Here is a 19368-nt window from a genome sequence, read left to right on the forward strand (position 1 = left end):
ATCGAAGAGAAGCAGCCCTGCCTTTGCCCAACGCAATATCATGACTCCTGCCTTGGAAAAAACATACCTGAAGATATAAGGTAAAGGGTGTGGTGTGAGAAGGGACATCTAACACAAATACTGAGCCCTCTGTGTGGCACTGGATGACCTCAGGGCAACAATGCCCCATGCCTGCTGCCCTTCTTTATATGCAGTCTCCAGTTTAGGCGAGCCCCTCCTGGATTTAGGAATATAATCCATGGAAGCTATGATGATTAATTTCGTGTGTCAGGTTTGGCTAGGCTATAGTGCCTCATTGGTCAAACGCTAGTCTAGGTGTTGCTGTGAAAGTATTTTGTAGTCGTCACTCACATTTATGATCAATTGGCTTTAAGTAAAAGAAACTACCCTCCATAACGTGGGTGGGCAAGTGAAGGCCTTAAGAGCAAAAACTGAGGTTTCCTGGAGAAGGAATTCTACTGATCAGACTGTAAGCTTCTCAGACTTGCCAGCCCCTACACCTGCCTAAGCCAATTCCTGAAAATAAATCTCTCTCTATATATGCATCCTATTGGTTCCATTTGTCTGGAGAACCCTGACTGATACAAAATCTGTCTGAATAAGATGAGAACAGCATAATCACAGTTTAGAGAAAGTAGCCCAGTCCAACCACAGCTCAAAGCAAGCTCATTGAGTGCCCTTTAAGTCACTGAGGTGGGAGGAGTGGGGTGGAAAGAAGAGAACCAAGTCCACACCATGCAAAGCATTGAGCAATTTAGGCGGCTTTCATCTCCTTGCTAGTTCCGGAGAGGCCAGCAACTTGCCATCCATGAATTGGATGGTTATCAGAGGACAACAGTGGGTTAACAACCCTTTAACTGAGTCAAACTGTTAATTGGAACAGAATCCATCTCAATTTATTCCTAGAAACAGTTCTGCTTTTCTGAGGCATTAGGAATAAATTGAGGTGGATCCTGTTCCAATTAGAATTATGATTAAGACCATTACTTCAGGGGGACCAGCTAAGCAAAGCCATGCACATTGGAAAATCTGTATGAGTGAGGGGTCTTATACAAAAAGGTTACTTGTGAGAACAAAGTCATAACGACCCAACCTCTCTGGTGATTTCTCCCCAGTCCCCGAATTTCCAGTAAAGCGACCGACATTTGAAGGTTAGGTTCAAGGAGTATTTTTCATTGACTCACAGGATTTCAAAGCTAGAATAAACCTTTTATAAATGAGGGAGCCAAGTTCAGAGAGGAGAAATGACTTGTTCAACAGTGACAACAACCAGGCGTGCTCTTTGATCAGCTTCCTCTCCACTTCAGCCTCAAGAGCAAAATGAGTCAAGAGTTGAAACAACTACCTCTGGGTGGCCTCCTGCTTTGTTTTTTAAAATCATTACCGAAAAGCCAATGGGCACTTTTCACTTCTGACTAGAGTCAATGGGTAGAAGGATGACGTGCCAACCCTGGCTTTTAAGTCCAGGGTCATCATCTGAAGGGATATCTCACGCGTGGCACCTCCCATGCGCCAAGCTGTCTGAGAGTAATCTAGCCATTATGATCAGAACGCTCACTACTCACCCAGCACTGTGCTAAGTACTCTACAACACGCCTTTACAACAACCCTAGAAGGACGGTCCTGTTTTTACTCCCTATTTACACAGAGGAAACGGAGGGACAGAGAAGTTACGTAGCTTATCCAAAGGCACGGAGAAAATTAATGGCATGGCTAAGGCACGACCCTGGGCAGTGTGAGGCCAGCATCAACACTCACCACGGTGCCGGTCCAGACCAGTCCCCGCTGAATCGTGACACTTTGATCATGGTGATATTATTCTCCCCATTTGCGGATTGGAAAACCAAGGCTCAGCAAAGTGGAAGAACTAGCCTGAGATCAACGCCTCAGCTGTTTCGTCCCCTGATGCTACCGCTCCGGAGCTCTTCAGTATTCTCTCTGCGATGGTCTTCACCCTCCCATCTTCTCTCTGACTGCATGTGCGACTGAGACAAACTGATTTCCTGAATGAGTTTTTGAATTAATGTTCTGGGTGGATTAACCCAGTTCTTCCATTGTGGAGAGACCAGGTGTTTGGCCAACATCATCTCAGGCTTTAGTCCTGAGGAAAGTACATACAGGTCATTCCAGCTCTTTCCTGCTAGTGCTTCCCACACTTCCTCAAAAACGATCACAAACACAAACTGCGGAACCCCAGCCTATACTCAAGCATTTCTAAACCCCATGGAACTGGCCTAAAAAGCACCATGATTAACAAGTACCCCTGTATGATTCTGTTCCTCAGGGAAATTTGGGAATGCTGGATAAAAATGACCTTTTGCTACCTCCTTCAGCCCCCAAATTAAATGGCAGCACAATGTCAGAGAGACCTGGCTTTGAATATATGGACTTTACATAAAAAACATTTGATTTGGTCACTGCTCTGTTACTTACCAACCATACATTCTCGAATAAGTTATTTAACCTTTGATACCTCAGTGTTCTTCTCTGTAAAATGGAAATAATAATGGTGTCTACCTCATAGCCTTGTTCCCACCTAGCTCAGTACCTGTTGTGGAGGCAGGGATCAACAAATGTGAAGTATTATTTTATTTTTTTTAAGATTTTATTTATTTATTTGACAGAGAGAGACACAGTGAGAGAGAGAACACAAGCAGGGGTAGTGGAAGAGGGAGAAGCAGGCTTCCCACTGAGCAGGGAGCCCGATGTGGGGCTCGATCCCAGGACTCTGAGATCATGACCTGAGCCAAAGGCAGATGCTTAACAACTGAGCCACCCAGGCGCCCCTGAAGTATTATTTATTATTATTTCTAGTACTCCAGGAACTTACATTCCAGAGGATTTTGTATCGTTAATTCTCAGAGAGGCAATTTCAGCCTTTGGCAGTAGGTACAAGAACCAATTGGTAGGGAAGGGCTCAGGAGGCTTTAGGTACTCCTAAAATCATACCCTACACTCCTTTACGGGCAGGTAAGGCAAGGAAGAGTGCACCTAAATTCCAAGCTGTATGGGCCCCCACTTCTTCCTGGGGCACAGGGCTCACCTCTGTAGCTCCAGGTCCCATCTGAGCCTGTCAGAGTGACCACAGTTCCCATAATGACTCGGGTCAAGTCCGTTGACTTTCAAGAGCTCCCACAGGTCCTGGAAAGCAGAGAGCCAGCAAGGAGTGTCTACTTATGGCTGGGCCGTATCCTTAACCTTAAGAGTAGGAAGTCCTGGGTCTGAGCCTCTCTAGCAGCTCTCAGAAGCACTACTTCTAAGTCAGCTCAAGCCTAAACCCCGGACCTAAACCTGTAAGTGGGGTGAGGGCAAGGACTTATCCATTCATTCACTTCCATAAATTTTTTTTATTCTGTCCCTGCAATGGATCAGACCCTGTGCTAGCCCTCTGGATGCCTGGTCCTGCCCTTCAGAAGTTTACTACCTAACAAGTAACACAGACAAACAAGCAAGGGTCACACAGTGTGAGTGTTGAGTATAACGAGAGACAACCTGAGAGTGCTCAGAAAATTCTTTCCAATTCCATTTCAAACCCTCAACACAGCCCACAAGGGACTGGGTCATTTGGTTCTTGGCAACACCCACCAGCTCCATTTCACACCCCTCTCTCATTTGCCAACTGCATGCCAACCCCTAGGCTTCTTTGCTATTCAGTGAACAGACCAAGTTCTTTTTTTTTTTTTTTTTTTAAAGATTTTACTTATTTGAAAGACAGAGTGAGCAAGAGAAAGAGCACATGAACAGAGGCAGAGGGAGAGGGAGAAGCAGACTCCCCCTGAGCAGAGAGCCCAATGCGGGGCTCGATTCCAGGACCCTGGGATCATGACCTGAGCCGAAGGCAGACGCTTAACGACTGAGCTACCCAGGTGACCCAAAAGACCAAGTTCTTATCAGGCTTTGGACCACACTCTGTCCCCCACCTCTGCCCCTCCTTTTGTCTAGACTTCTTAACTGTCCCTTCTGCAGTTGACCCTCAATCCCCAGACCAAAAGACTTCATCACATTTATCTTGTATCTCTAGCACTTAGCATTGCATCTACCAGAACAACATATATTTTGGCTGAGTACTGAATAATGCGTCATTGCTGCCCTTCTCTCTCCTGCCATATATCCAGGCAATAGATGTATCCACACCTCTGCTGTCACTAAAAAAACTCTTCTATCTGCTCCAAAATGTCATCCTTTTGCAAAAAAACCCCAGTATATCCTATGAAATTACAGATGTTCTCTTAGCATGAGCCAATTCAAATTCTTATTTTTGGGTTCAGTTGCCTTCCCCTAACAGAAATAATAAAGCACTACTTTAATAGGAGAAATATTTAGTCAATTTTTATAATGTTGGTTGAGGTGGACTTTTTTTTCCTAAAGATTTATTTATTTTTGAGAGAGAGAGAAAATGTGGGTGCCAGCAGGGGTTTTGGGGGTAGAGGGAGAGGGAGAGAGAGAATCCCAAGCAGGCTCCCCTGGCTGATGACCCTGAGATCATGCCCTGAGCCAAAATCAAGAGTAGGATGCTTAACAGACGGGGCCATGAAGGTGCCCTGGTGGTGGTGGAGTTTTAACAGGAAACCTTTTTCTTCTCATTACCCGCTGATGAGCTGGAGAAGACTGCTGAATTTTGGGGAACTTTGTGAGCTGTTAGATTCAGACACTATTAAATATCATATAAATGTATACTTACGTAAATTATATTAAAAGCAAAGGTAATAAATATGCAAAACTCATCACTCCCTATTTATTTAAAGACATTTTACTACCATCTACACTCTTGAGGTTATTTACATCTATTGTATCTGTGTGATAGGTGAATACACTGTATAACCTGCTTCTCCTTTCCTGACTCTGCATTTAGTGATATCATGTTGGGAGCTTGAAATCAACACAGTGGAAGCATTTACCAAGGAAATCAGCAAATGGTACAAACCAAACCTTATTAATTTGGAGGGGAGCGTGTTTTTAAGCATTTACCAACACATGACTGCCACTAACCAAAGATGAAGTAGCCATTCCTGATTTCCAGAAGTTTGCAATCCAGTGGCGCACGCGCGCGCGCACACACCCACACACACACACGCTCACACAGTTAAGTGTGACCCAAGTCAGAATGGCTTACATTAAATGGAGCAATGGACGGTAGCCAGGAATGGGGTGGCTCGGATCTGACTGATTTGCCTTTGGATGTGGGACATAAGATGAAAAGATTCACACAGGAGACCCAGAATATCTGCTTTGCCATCTAATTGCTTTTTTTCATCCTTATTAATTCTGCAGGAAGATCCTTATGTAGGCACCAAGTTTCGGCCTGTGATCAATTCATATGCTTACCTTCAGGTGAGGTGCTTAGCTTCTCCCTCGTCAGAAGATCAATATGTACAGGTCAGACTGTTTGAATATATCAGAAGGCTGGGAATGCCTCCAAAGATGGGTGCAGAGAACCAGGCAATCACCATGGTTAGTAGTAATTTGTCCTGTTCATTCCTGGAGCTCAGTAAATGTGTATTGATTTTTCTGCAAAAGATTAGCCAATTAGAAGCAGTAACCCCCAAAACCAAGATAAAATATGAATAGTATTAAAAATATACTGGACTCATTTGTGTGATTATAAAGGCCAAAAAACTGTTAAACAATTTAAAAGATGGGTGGGGAGTTGTGAGCCACCCAAGCTGCTAGTAGAAGAGAGGATGCTAGGTTTTGTTCCCCCAGCACATCCTTAATGGGGCTGTCAAGGTTGCTTTGTTGAACTTTAAATAGTTTTATTCCAATTTAACCTGTCTGTAGCACTTGTTTAAGAGAAAAAGGTCAGCCATTTTCAGTGTTTTAATTATATGTACAAACCTGTGTGTGTGTGTGTAGATAGATATAGATATAGATATAGATATAGATATAGATATAGATATAGATATGCGTGAATCAGGGAGTGAAAGGAGAAGATACTAAGGGACAAGTGAAGAGGAGAGAAAGGAGGGAGCAAAAGGAAAGAAGGGAAGACAGGGAGCGGAGAAAAAGAGGCAGGAGGGCGGGGAGGGGAGAGATGGCAGAGGGAGAAGGCGGGGAGGGAGAGAGCCGTGGATCAGGTTCGGGGAGGAACAGCGGTCTAGAGTCGAATCCCAGCGCTGCCACAGGCATCACTCTTCCAACCTCAGTCTCGGTTTCCTCATCTGTAAAATGGGATGAGACGGCCTACACTGCAGGGGTTTTCAGAGAACTCCATGAGCGTGCCTGTGCAAAGCTCAGTCCCGGTGCGCCCGCTTCGAAGTGTCCGCGCCGGGGTGTCTGCTGGGGGTGGGAGAGGTTGGGGGCGGGCTTCCGTGCCTTTTTCAAAGGACGCAGTTTCTCCACTCTGTCCTCTGCTTGGCCTCCCTTGAAAACCGAGCCCAAGCATCCACCCACTCAAAAAGGCAGCACGGCGTCGGGCACCAGGGCGTTCTGCTGGAGAGGGCGAGCGCGCCGAGCGTTCCAGGCGCTCCACCCGCCGGGCGGCGCGCCGCGGAGGCACGGGCAACCACCAGTGAACTTCCCACAAAGACAGTTTGCATCACCCGGATCCCAATCCATAACCTTTACTGGTCTCTGTAGAGTCATTACGACCATTAGGCTGTGGACTCAGCACTGCTTTAGCTCTTAAGTTAATACAACCGAGACTTTTTTACTTTCCTATTGGGAAGGCACATGTGCAATTTTAGTGATTTCTTAGATCATTCCATAAGTAAATCAAATATTCTTTCAAGCCCAGTTATCAAAATTGTGTCCTTTGATACCACGTCTTCCATCAAATCGCAGTAATCCAGATCAACACATTTTAAACCTCTGCTATCTCCTAATATCATCCCTACTAGATAGAGTAATTAAATTTGTACTTTTTTTTACAAGTCGTACTCAATAAATCTGAATAAATTAACAACGCATTACTAAGACTGCTACATTAAATTTGCATAGTGCATTTAATGAATATGCAGCTGCAAGTGAAAAGGTCTGCTACTGCGAACCTTCTACATTAGCATAACTACTTCCAGCATGTTTCTTAAATAATGCACTCATTTGCACATCACTGACTTGGCTAATTCTAACTTCAGTCAGGGTAGCCTTGTAATTAAGACTCTTGCTTTAATTTTTAATGAAGTTTATGTTACATCAATCCTGACAGTAATGAGGGGACATGGAAACAAAAAGGCTGCTAATAATTAAATTCACAAACCAGTTTGAGGGATAATAATTCCTGAGGAGAAATTACATGACTAATTATTAATTAAATATTCATACTATTGCACAGCCATCTCACTTAACTGCTCTTCTTGTTGGTAATAATATTGAGATGTGGATGCCTTTTGCCAACCATTCGGAGTTTAAGGTCTCTGGTTAATTTTAGTGCACCATTAATCAATATGACACAAAAAATAAAATTGTTTTAATTGGTATCATTTTATTGTGTCTAAATATTACTACAGTTGGTTTAGTTTGTGGAGAATTAATCTAGTTAGTCGGTGCCTGTTTTATGGAAACATAAATCCAGTTTATATCCATAAACATCTAATGGCAGGACAACTTGACCTTTTTTTTTGTAACATTACTGTTTACAGATAATTACACCAACTCTTTAAAAGGTTATTTAATAGCTTTGCATTCATCACAGTGAAATGAAAAACATGCAATATTATTTAACTCCAGCCTGTTCTGAGGAGGTCTCTGAGACCCCCATTTACCCCCGCTGAAAAGTAAGCAATATTAATGTGTGGGTTTTTAGGAAATGTATGAGAGCTTTCTTTGAGTGTGTACAAACAGATTTACATGTTTGGGTCTGCATATTTGAATGTCTAATTCATAACTGAAATGGGGTCTGGTTAGGAAGAAGGTATTTCCCATATTCACAACTTTCCATTGCAGGAAAACACAAGGATGGAGTTTTGATGATTCTGGATGTTAGAAATGGCAACAGTTTCCCTACAAAACCCGGTAAACAAACATTACAAAACCAGAGAAATTGCTATGATGAAGCCTAATTGGCTGTAATATTTATTGTAGACATGCTTATTTTTTTTCCTTCCGTTTTCTAAATGGTATTTAAGTGTCTGCATTTACAACACTGAAGTCTCCATCCGTGGGCAAGTTTACCAAGGACGAGAAAAGATTTACAATATTTAAGTGGATAACATTAATCATTACATTAAAACAGATCATGGCATTTGTTTAAAGCTCTGATAGATTCCGGACAAAATGCTTCATGGAGACCATTATGCATATTATAAAATTAAATAGACACAGAAAAGGGACCTTTTTATCCTGCAGGGGCATTTGGAAATTCTGAGCCAGGGCAAATATTTCATTTCGTCTTTCTAATAATTCAAACTAGTTGATTCATCAAAGTGAACCAAGTCTATGACCATAAACCATGGGGCAAGGATTCCCCTCAGCTACTCTTGTCATTTTACTACAAACTGACAGGTTTGTAGGGCATTATTACTGGGCCTGATGTGTATCAATCGCTCCCTTTTACTAAATCTTAAAAATCTTTTTAACTTTTTTTATCTGTTCTCTTAAACTAACACCTGAAGGCAATTTGAAAAGACCACTCACCAGGAAATAGTTTACTGGCGTGGGTCAGTATAAAGATGTCACAGCAAGTCCTGGGTCCCTGGTCCCGTTTTTTGACTCCTTCATTTGAGGAAATCCTTCTGTGTGAGAAACCCTACTTGAGTAGCAGAAAGTCCTCCAAACTGGGTGAAGTGAAGATCACGGAAGTGTCCAGGCTTGCTGGTTAAAAACTCTGGGGTAAAAACAAAACAAAACAAAAACTCTGGGGTACTTGTTGGGGAGGAACCCACAGAGTCCTGCCTCTTCCTCCATTCACTGCCACATGCATGACGTACGTGTACCAGGTGTGGTAGGTTGAGGAAACCAACCCGCATCAAAGAGACCAGCTGACCAGAAGGACCCTATCATCTCCCTGTAAAGGGAAGCAGCCAGAATGCCAGAAAAGGTTAGTGCTTGGAAGCCAGACACACCTAGATTCTAATCTCCCTCGGCCTTAGTGAATAGCATTAATTACTTCATCTATCCAAATCACAGTTTTCTTTTCTGAAGGGGATGATCATCCCCCTTGGCAGGTTGTTGGGAGAACTAGTCATACACACAGTATTTAGCACTGTGCCAGGCTCATGAGAGACTGCACAAAATGCCAGTGATGATTATCACTGTTATTTCTTCCAAGCAAGATTGTCAGAAATTTAACCATTAGAGAGGCACTCCTTTGGCATAAACACTACCATCTTAGGCTTCTTTTTATTTTTATTTATTTATTTTTAAAGATTTTATTTATTTATTTGAGACAGAGAGCACATGAGAGGGGGGAGGGTCAGAGGGAGAAGCAGACTCCCTGCCGAGCAGGGAGCCCGATGCGGGACTCGATCCCGGGACTCCAGGATCATGACCTGAGCCGAAGGCAGTCGCTTAACCAACTGAGCCACCCAGGCGCCCCATTAGGCTTCTTTTTAAAAATGCAAATTGTATAACTTAAAAAAGGGATACCAGATAAAGCCAGAACTGGTCACCAAAGCCTTGTGTGAATTAATGTACAGCTCCCTTTTTTTCTGTATCAGAGGCATATAAGGCAATAATTGAGAGGTGAGTTAGATTAATGGAGGGAGGGGTACTGACATGATAAAAGAGGATGTAGAAAGGGGAGATGGAACTGATGAGGCGGAGAGGTTATCTATGTCTAGGCTATTTAACCACCAAGGTATATTATAAGAAATTTCAAGGAAAAACAAAAACCTACCCTGTGGATGTGGATTTCAATGTTCTTTACTGTTAGCCCTGCAAATCATAACTATTAAGGCCATAATGATCATGCATCCCTACTCTTCTAGAACAGCTTAATTGTATTTATTCTGTCTCATATCTATCAGGACTTGGTTGGTTGAGGGGAGAGGGAAGAAGTGGTCGATGCTATAAAATAGTCCCTATCTAAAGGTTTATTTTGTGATGGAATTCCAGAAAAAAGAGAGCACACTGTCTCAGGAAATATTTAATGAGCATCATCAGATACCTGTCTTAAATACCAAGTGTCCAAAGGATAGAACTTTTCTCCCATGTCTCTTTTCCACACTCTATAATAAATGTCTGAGAAAGCACCACACAGATCCTTACCTGTAGCCATAACCAGGGTCTAGTAGATGGAGGAAAATTTCTGGTGTGTGGCTCTCTCTGGTTCTTCTGTAGGAAGGCAGTGAATGGAGAAACCTCAGATGTTGAGTTAGACAAATTCTAGCTCCTTCACTTTACTAGCCTTGTGATCTGGACAACGTGGCTGACCTCTCCAAGCCTCGCGTGTAACATGAGGAGAGCACCATGTACTCCCTAGGATGATGTTGAGGGTTAAATGACATATGTATGAAAAGGCTCAGGTGCTCAGTAACTGTACATAATGACCCTTTTTCGCTATCCCAGAATCAAGCCAAAATCTCCTTATGGGGCATGACGACTCATTGCTGGAGGAGGTTTACATATGGATTTCAAAGTTCCTGAGGCTGGTTCTATAATATGACATTTACCATGTTGTTGTTTCTTTTTCCTTTGATCAGTCATCCCAGATTTTAGAGGTCAGCTCTTATTCCAATTCTGCAGTCCAACAGTCTGCTTAAATTGTTATGAGGATTAAAAGAGATTGTATTTGGGGGCGTCTGGGTGGTTCAGTCTGTTGAGCATCTGTCTCTTGATTTTGGCTCAGGTAATGATCTCAGGGTCCTGGGATGGAGCCCCACGTTGCGCTCTGCGCTCAGAGCAGTCTGCTTAAGATTCTCTCTCCCTCTCCCTCTGCCCCTCCCCCTACCTGTGCAGGCGCTCACACACTCTCTCTCTAAATAAATAAATAAATCTTAAAAAAAAAAAAAGAGTTTGGGGCACCTGGGTGGCTCAGTCAGTTAAGCGTCTGCCTTCAGCTCAGGTCATGATCCCAGGGTCCTGGGATCGAGTCCCGCATCGGGCTCCCTGCTCAGCGGGAAGCCTGCTTCTCCTTCTCCCTCTGCCTGCTGCCCCCCTGCTTATGCTCTTTCTCTCTCAAATAAATAAATAAAATCTTTAAAAAAAAAAAGTTCATATTTATGAAACAACAGTGTCTGGTACATAGTAACTGTAAATAAACAAACGTTTTAAAACCATGCTCTAACAGTGTAACCCCTAAAAACATATCCATTCTCACCTGAACCCCTCTTTCCCCTGCTCAGCACACTTCATTATCACTAAATGGCAGATACATGCAATTGCCAGCTCTGTGCCTTTGTAAGTGCTGTTTCCTTTGCCTTCAATGACTTTCTCCTTCTACTTGACCACCTATCAAACCCTTATTCATACTTCCAAACCCCGCTAAACACCTACTTCTTCCACAGAGCCTTCCCTCATAGCTCCTTCTCTCTTGTCACTTTCTTCTCTATGCTTCCTCTATAGCGTGCCCACACTTCTGTTATACTTTGCACATCATACTATAAATAATCTATTTACGCTTCTACTAAGGAAGGACTGTGCAAGATTTTTGTACCCCCAGCTCCTAGTACACCACAAGGCACTTATTGGCACTCCTCAGATTATTTGTTGAATCACATTGAATTTATGTGACAAATAGCAATTCCATGTTAATATTTATAAACCTTCAATACACTTTTCACAATAATGGAGTATTTAGTGAATAAAGCTTTTTTTCTCTTCTTCTTTTTCTTTTTTTAATCAAGAGGCAAAAAGTCCACACTAAGATGAGAGTAGATGAGAGTAGAGATGGGGGTGGGGAGAGGCGCGGAGGAAAGTGATTGTTCAATTATAAATGGCAATTTACTACAGGATAGGATCAATTCAGAATGAATTAGGTCATTGGCATTATCAATGGTTATTTGGTAACAAATCTAAAATTCCTGTCTGAATTTTAATTAAAAGAACCACTAAATATCCCTAGTCAGTTGGCACATACGTACAATTTTTTGTTCAGTTATAAAATTGTCTGTCATGATGCTGAGAATCTCCTGAACCCAAAAGGCTGTAATACAGGCTATAATGTTGACATCCGTCCTCCTTCAACAAATTTACATGTGGTATTTCTCATCATAAGGTAGGTGCTCACTGTCAAAGTCACCGGGTGTGGGGAGTGCTCACTGTGGCCTGTATTGAAACTGTAGCCTCCCACTCTATTCTTGGCCTCCTTACTCCTGCAGTCAGAAAAGTACAAACTATTCCAGCTTGGCTCACCTCTCCTTGATTTGTCTGTCTCCCTGTAAAGCCCTGTTGAAATTCACAGTTTTTATGAAATTTACTAATTTATTAATTTAATTCATTTATTATGATTCATATATTTTATATATATATCCCTTTCCCTCCCCCAGTACAAAGATTCCTACTCTGAATCCTCTCTCTGATCAATCCTGCCCACCCAATGTTGTCCTCCTTCCTTTACTCACTATAACAAAAGTATTTGCTTATTTTATTTCATAATTTTGGTAATACCATTTGTAATGGTTGTATAATGTATGCTAGACTGTCATAATTTACTTAAATATCCTGTCATTGGTTGAACACTTGGGTGGTTCTAATTCTTCACTGTTAGGAATGGTACTATAATAAAAATTTTGGAGCATGAACCTTTTTTATTTTATTTTTTTGAAGATTGTATTTATTTATTTGACAGAGAGAGAGACAGTGAGAGAGGGAACACAAGCAAGGGGTGGGGGAGAGGGAGAAGCAGGCTTCCTGCAGAGCAGAGAGCCCGATGCGGGGCTCGATCCCAGGACCCCGAGATCATGACCTGAGCCGAAGGCAGACGCTTAACGACTGAGCCACCCAGGCGCCCCATGAAACCTTTTTTAAACTTTTACTATTTTTTCCCTTAGAATACGGTCCAAGTGGTGGTGATTTTGATATTTTATTTCCTTGGGAAAAAGCTTTATCTTCCATTAAAACTCAAGCATTTCACACACATTCATGAAGGCATTTGATTTTTTATTGAGAGGGGTGAGTGACAGAAATGATATCCTCTTAAAGGGCATTTTCTTTACGTTTCCCTTCTTTCTCTCCGTTTTCTTATTTTCCCCTCAGAATCTACTTAGAAGTCAAAAGAGACAGACCAAAGCACAAACCTGAGGAGAACACCGTCAGGGCTGCTGCGTGAGCACTCTAGTTATGGGCAAGCTACTTTACCTCTTGACCAGATCCTCCCCTTTGGTCAAATTGTCTCAAGATCCCATCCAGTGTGAAATATCTTTGAATCCATAAACCCGCACTTCCTCTGCTTTGCCCCAGCCCTCCTTCTTCAGGTGCATGCCTCTCTGCTTTCATAATCAGCAACTAAAAAGTTCGATCTGTTGTAACTGAGTAAATAAGTAAATAACTAAATAAACTACTCTTAAGAAAAACCCTGGGTAAATGCTACATTATACCCAAGTTCCTTTTCTACTTCTTCCCCCAGGACAGGTAAATTAAGGTTCCGTAAGGTTTTCTGGAAAGTTGACAATGCCTACTTTTATAGGACATGGTGTCTCATTTTATTTTGCAAAGGTACTCCTATGCCCTAAAAGGTTTAGGATTAAATTCTCAGAATGGTTCTGCCTTTGGTAGTCTTAGTTTTTCAGAAATCATACCCCCCATTTTTCAAATCATGACAATAAAAATAACTCCCAGTTGCCTCGTATTTTATAATTTGAAAAGCATTTCTACATTGGTTATCCCACTTATTCTTCCATACAAATCTATGAGTGCTCATCCTTACGTTATGAAGGAGGAAACAGATTTTAGAGTTACCTGCCTAAGACATGACAGCCAGACCCCTTGAACTTGGATCCAATGAGTCCAGATTCAGTGTTATTTTTCTGGCATAGATCTACCTGGAAAGCAACCAAATACAAGGTGAACAAGATAAACTCGTATTTATTCAGACTTCAGAAATCTTCTTAGGAAATAAGATATTTTAATTTGGGGAAATTTACAGTTCTTTTCAAGATTAATTAGAAAATAATCTCACTTTACTCTATTAAACATGAACCTATATAATAAGAAAGAATAGTTTACATAATTTAACTTAAAAATACCTATTGAGAATTCACTATGTGCTATACCATGTTAAACACATTATATATGAATTATTATCTCAATTAGTCCTTATATATCAGCTCTTTGAGGAAGGAATCAGTACTATTCCTATTTTACAGAGAAGCAAACAGATTTGGAGAGGTTAGTAATTTGCCTGAAGTCACACAGCCGGCATGATGGAGGCAGGATTTATACCTGCGTCTGTTCAACTTGATAGCTGGGGTTTGTAGGCATGGTTACACATTGCCTCTCCCTCTCACGACTGAAAATCAGAAATCAGGATCAAATGCCTAACTTGAATATTCTCTGATTTGGGTTGCGGATGGGTTGGGAGATGGTATTAGGCACCACACTGCTCCCATCAAGGACCTGGCTCCTTTCTCACTATTCCCACCAGGTCTCTTCAACACCTGTAGAGACAAAATAGGTGCCTGGAATCTCCAGGGCAAAGCCATTTTACTACTTTTGACCAGCTCTGATGGTTAAAAATGTCTTCCTTATATTGGGCTAAATCTCAGCTCCTGCTGGCTTCCACCCACTGATCCTGTTTTAGCTTTGAGGCTCCATAGAAAAAATCTAATATTTCCTGTAACATGAAGTTGAGACAGTAATAGTCCACCCTTTGGTCTGCTCTTCTTCCAAATAAAAAAGTACAGTTCCTTCAGCTATTCTTCCAACGACATAGTTTCAACCTCACTACTCTGATGAACACATGTGTTTTAAACTAAACATGATTCTTTAGATGCAGTCAGCCTAGAGAAGAACAGGATTGTGTCCTCCCCGATTCTAAATACTCTAAATCTGTCAGAGATACCCACTAGCTCCCTTGCCTCCATTCTACTAGGTCATACCGAGTTCACCGTCTACAAAAACCCTTATCCCCATGTCACATGAGATGCTAATGAGTGGTATATCCCTAGTGCTGGGCTTGTGCAAATAGTCTTCCTCGGATCACATGCAAACATAAACTTTTACTCTCCCTGTATTACTTTAACTTGTGTTACAGTAGGTTTGGCTCATGAATCCGTAAGCTCCTAAGATTCTCAGACAGTTTCATTCAGGTCATTGTAGAGAAATCTAATTCAGCCTTTGTAATATCCACATCATGGTCTCTAGAATTAATGAGTCACCGTTTATTTACTATCCCCCTACTGACAGGAATAAAGACATTTGTTTTGTTTCTCATTTGTTTGGCCTCTGTAAGCAATGACACGAAAAATGTACTTGTGCATATATCCTCACATACTGGTGTTTTATTTTGAAAAAATAGAGTCAAAAGCAGCAGTGCTAGGTCAGAGGGTGTATATGCAATTGTAGAAACAGATTAAGAAAAAAGTAGGAGAGTAAAAGAAGTCTTTGAATTTTCACATAATGCACATATATTGCTTTGAAAAGCAGGAAAAAAAGGTTTAAAAAAACTAGTGAAAAATTCTCTTAAATCTTTTTTGTTAATAAGCCTGCCTAAATAATCGTCTCTTTCTCTGCACTGCTGAAGTATTTACTATTTGCAACACTATCTGTTCCACTCCTGAGGTAATTAATCACAGAGGACATGACCACCAACCCTTCTATTGTAATAATGAGTTGTCATTCAAGACTTTCATTGCCATCCACATCTTCAAGACCAGCGAGCTCAGGCTTGGAGTCAAACTCGCCAGGACTCAAATTCCAGCCATTTACCCATGTACCAAGTGTGTGGCTTTGAGGCATTACTTAGAAGCTCTAAGTTCCAGCTTTTTCATCTGTAAAATGGGTATAAGGCTTTACTTGCAAGTTTTCAGAATTAATAACATAATGTATGTAAAGCCCATGGAAGAATACTTGGTACATACTACTACTGGTTAGTTAATAGTTGTACATACTACCACTAAGATAGTCACAGCTAGCATTAATTGAATGCTTATGTGCTAGGTACTTTGCAAAGCACCTTGCAAGAATTACCCTAAAACTAAAGCTGTAACTCATACATGTAGCCACTCAATTAATTTCAGAATAAGGTAGGTACTATCATGACCCCTATTTTATAGATGAGAAAAGAGGATCAGAGAGGTAAGGTAAGTACTCTAGGGTCACACAGCTAGTAAGTTAGAATAGGGACTAGAACCCAGTCTGACTATAAAAAGCCTTCACTCAGAGTGGCAATTATCATAATTACTACTAATCTTGTTAATTGCCTTAATTCACATAGCTTCAGCCATGAGACTTAATGAAACCTCAGGGTGTCCACTGGAAGAATGAGTGAGTGAAGGGTCTAGCCCCATCTTAGGCAGTAACCAGCACCCACATCCCAAAAGGCTAGAGCAGCATAGGCAGGCATCATACCCCTCCACAGAGTCTTGCCACAGAGTGGAGAGGGAGGGTGCCAGAGCCTGACCATGAACATCTCCGATGTGCCAGAAGGTGGCAGTGTGGTGATGCCTGGAGAGATTTGACTGACCAGAAGTGGACTGGAGCCCCTAGCTGGGGCCAGGGAGATGGCTCAGTCTCAGAGGAGAGGGGTTTGGGAAGGTTTACTGTGTTCATGAGGGGACTTCAGTCCTCTGGGCTTAGGGTTCAAATCAGAACCAGGGTGAAAGCTCAGTGGTGATGACACGATCATAGCAGGGTCAGAGAGGACCCCAGCTCTGGGGCCATGGTGCCTTGGGGGCTCACCCTACAGATTCACAGCCTGAGGACCCCAATATCCACCGAGACATTTGGTGTCACTAAGCCAATAGTCCCTGGGCATCCACCTCTACTACCAAGGGAAATTGGGAGTGGAAGGAACCTGTATTCATTTGGTGGATTCGAAGTCCATATCAACTTGGGACGCGTGGGTGGCTATCGGATGAGTGTCTGCCTTCGGCACAGGTCATGATCCTGGGACTGAGTCCCATAATGGGCTCCTTGCTCAGCAGGGAGCTTGCTTCTCCCTCTGCCTGCTGCTTGCCCTGCTTGTGCTCTCTCGCTCTCTGACAAATAAATAAAACATTAAAAAAAAAAAAGTCTACATCGACCTTAGCCATGATTCCAGGGAATATACTGACGTCTCAAACTTTGGCTTCTGTACCCCATGTTTTGTGTTCTAGCAGAAGATTTTCCCTCTTAAAATCTTCCTCTTGATTCAAAAGAATATATCAATTTCAAGTTAAAACCACAGGATATGTCCCATATCGCAGATGAACAGCAAGGACAAGTCTTTCAGGTCTTTTCTATGGCAGCTTTGCCTGTGATCTCTGCACCAGTTCCTGTACTTTCCTGATCTCTCTCTCTCTCTTGCTCTGTCTCACTCTCTCCCTCTTGGCTCTTATCGTTCAGAAAATGGCAGCATGTGAACCTCAGTGCTTGTGTCTCTGTAAAGCATCCACTTCTATAACTCTTCCAACCATCATCTAAAAATATGTCACTGCACTTGGCCTGGTAATGTTTTTAGGCTTATATTTACACTCAATACTTCAAAAGCATCACAGTAAGCCTGTTGAAACTTCAAATAAAAAGCTCAGAAATTCTAGTAAGCACTAGACCACACTCACAAATAAAAACATTCCTCTGAATCCTCTGCTGAAGGATTCAGGGAGAATAATTAGAACAATAGAGATACTGTCTCCCCAAATTAAACCAACTTCTGCTCTCTCCAAAGGTTTTCACTAAATGCCAGGGGAAAAGTGCTGGGTTAGGTGCCAGAGACATGAGCAGAAATCCTTTCCTAGCCACTTGTTGGCTGTGTGAGTTGAGGTCACTCGGCTGAACTTTCAGAGTCTCTTCTAAAACGGGGGTATTCAAAACCTCAAGCAGTCATTGGGAGGACTGAATATAAAGATGTACCAGAAAGTGACAAAGCTGTCATAGGCCTCCCAACTGAGCGCCTTCTCTTCCTTTTCCTTTGATGATTGTGCTTTGACTGGCTTTCAAGATAGGGACCTTTGTTACCACTTTTGAATGGGCCCCTTGGTAGAAGAAGACTCAGAACGAGGACCCATGCGTGTTTCCACCACTCACTGGGTCATCCTGGGAAAGCCACCTTTATCTCTGCATCTCTGTTTCTTTATCTCAGAGATACGGGCTTTGATCAGGTGATCATAAATGTCTCTTCTCAATCTGTGATTTGGAGTTTAACCTTTAAATTTGGTAGTACCCCTTTGTGGATTAGCTGAACCTGTGACGAGACAAGAGCTTTTCTTTTTCTGTACTGGCAGATTATCTAGAGGGTGGGTTCTGACTCAGATGTGTTTTCCTTCCTGCTTTGCTCCATGCTTTCCAAGTTATGATTTCATTTAATTCTCACAAGAACCTGGTGAGTTTGGTGAGGCAGATATTGCTGTCTGGCATCAATTTATAGATGGGGAAAATGAAGCCCCGGGAGGATGGAGAGATCTGCCTAGATCACTTAGGGCCTTGGAGAAGTTCTCTGGACCCCGGGAGACCAGTGACTGTGCAGGGAACCAGTGGACGCAGAGAGCCACTTGTCACCACTGCACTGCACCCACATTTGTCAGAGCCACTGTGATCTCTTGACAGGGCTATTGTAATTGCTGCATAACCAGATTCCCTACATCTACCCTTCCCCACAAACAGTTGTTTCTGAACTAGAGGCCAGAGTGATGCTCTAAAAATATAAGTCAGAGCATGTTCCTCCTCTGCTCAGAACCCCTCCAGGGGCTCCCATCCCACTCAGTGTCAATCCTTACACTGGCCCCAGACCCCACATGTCCACTGTGTGACCTCCCTTCCTCCTACATACAACTGCTTCATTCACTTCACTCCAAACTCATTCGTCTCCTTATTGGTCCTTGCACATGTCAGGCACCCTCAGGACCTTTGCACTGCAGCTCCCTCGACCTGAAATGGCCTCCCACAGATATCTAAGCACCACCATTCCTTTATTTTCTTCAGGCCACTGCTCAAATACCACTGAATTAGAAAGGCCTCTCCTGACCACCTGTAAAAAGTTATATTCCTGATAATCTTTACCTTCTAGTATTTTTCCCCCACAGCACTTATACCTGCCAGCAGATATCATTTACTTTTTAAAAGCTTATTGCTTGTTGCCTCTTTCTTCTAGAATGTACTCTCCCTGAGGGCAGGGGTATTGGGTGACATACTGCAAGTGCTTAGAACTGTTCTGGCATACAATAAGTGTAGAATAAATATTTGTTGAACAGATGAATGAACCAAAACAGGGCCTGAGAAATACTGAAGAACAAGTGAAAATTATCCATTTGCCAAGCTAAAGAAAGGAACTGGCTATCAGAAAACAGGCATTTAGCAGAGCCCCAGGGTGGGGCTGTATTCACTCCCCAAAGGCAGCCTGGGCTTTACTCTGTGGGA

The 19368-nt window shown here is 42.4% G+C and overlaps 2 long non-coding RNA genes across 2 annotated transcripts in view; both read right to left on the reverse strand.

Annotated features, from left to right (window-relative positions):
• Positions 1-963: 963 nt before the first annotated feature.
• On the reverse strand, positions 964-9194 carry LOC118003097. Its single transcript, XR_004677272.1, has 3 exons — positions 8572-9194; positions 5326-5508; positions 964-3141 (listed from the first exon to the last, which is right to left on the reverse strand). It is a non-coding gene; the product is annotated as an uncharacterized LOC118003097 (long non-coding RNA).
• Positions 9195-13514: 4320 nt separating this feature from the next.
• Positions 13515-19368, reverse strand: part of LOC118003095 — a 307841-nt gene continuing 301987 nt past the window's right edge. The window contains exon 7 of the long non-coding RNA XR_004677268.1: positions 13515-13856. This is a non-coding gene — a long non-coding RNA (uncharacterized LOC118003095). The remainder of the gene's footprint in view (positions 13857-19368) is intronic.

Source organism: Mirounga leonina, unplaced genomic scaffold (genome assembly GCF_011800145.1).
Source record: "Mirounga leonina isolate KUSES-001 unplaced genomic scaffold, KU_Mleo_1.0 Mir_91, whole genome shotgun sequence".
In the NCBI taxonomy this organism is placed as follows: Eukaryota; Metazoa; Chordata; class Mammalia; order Carnivora; family Phocidae; genus Mirounga; species Mirounga leonina.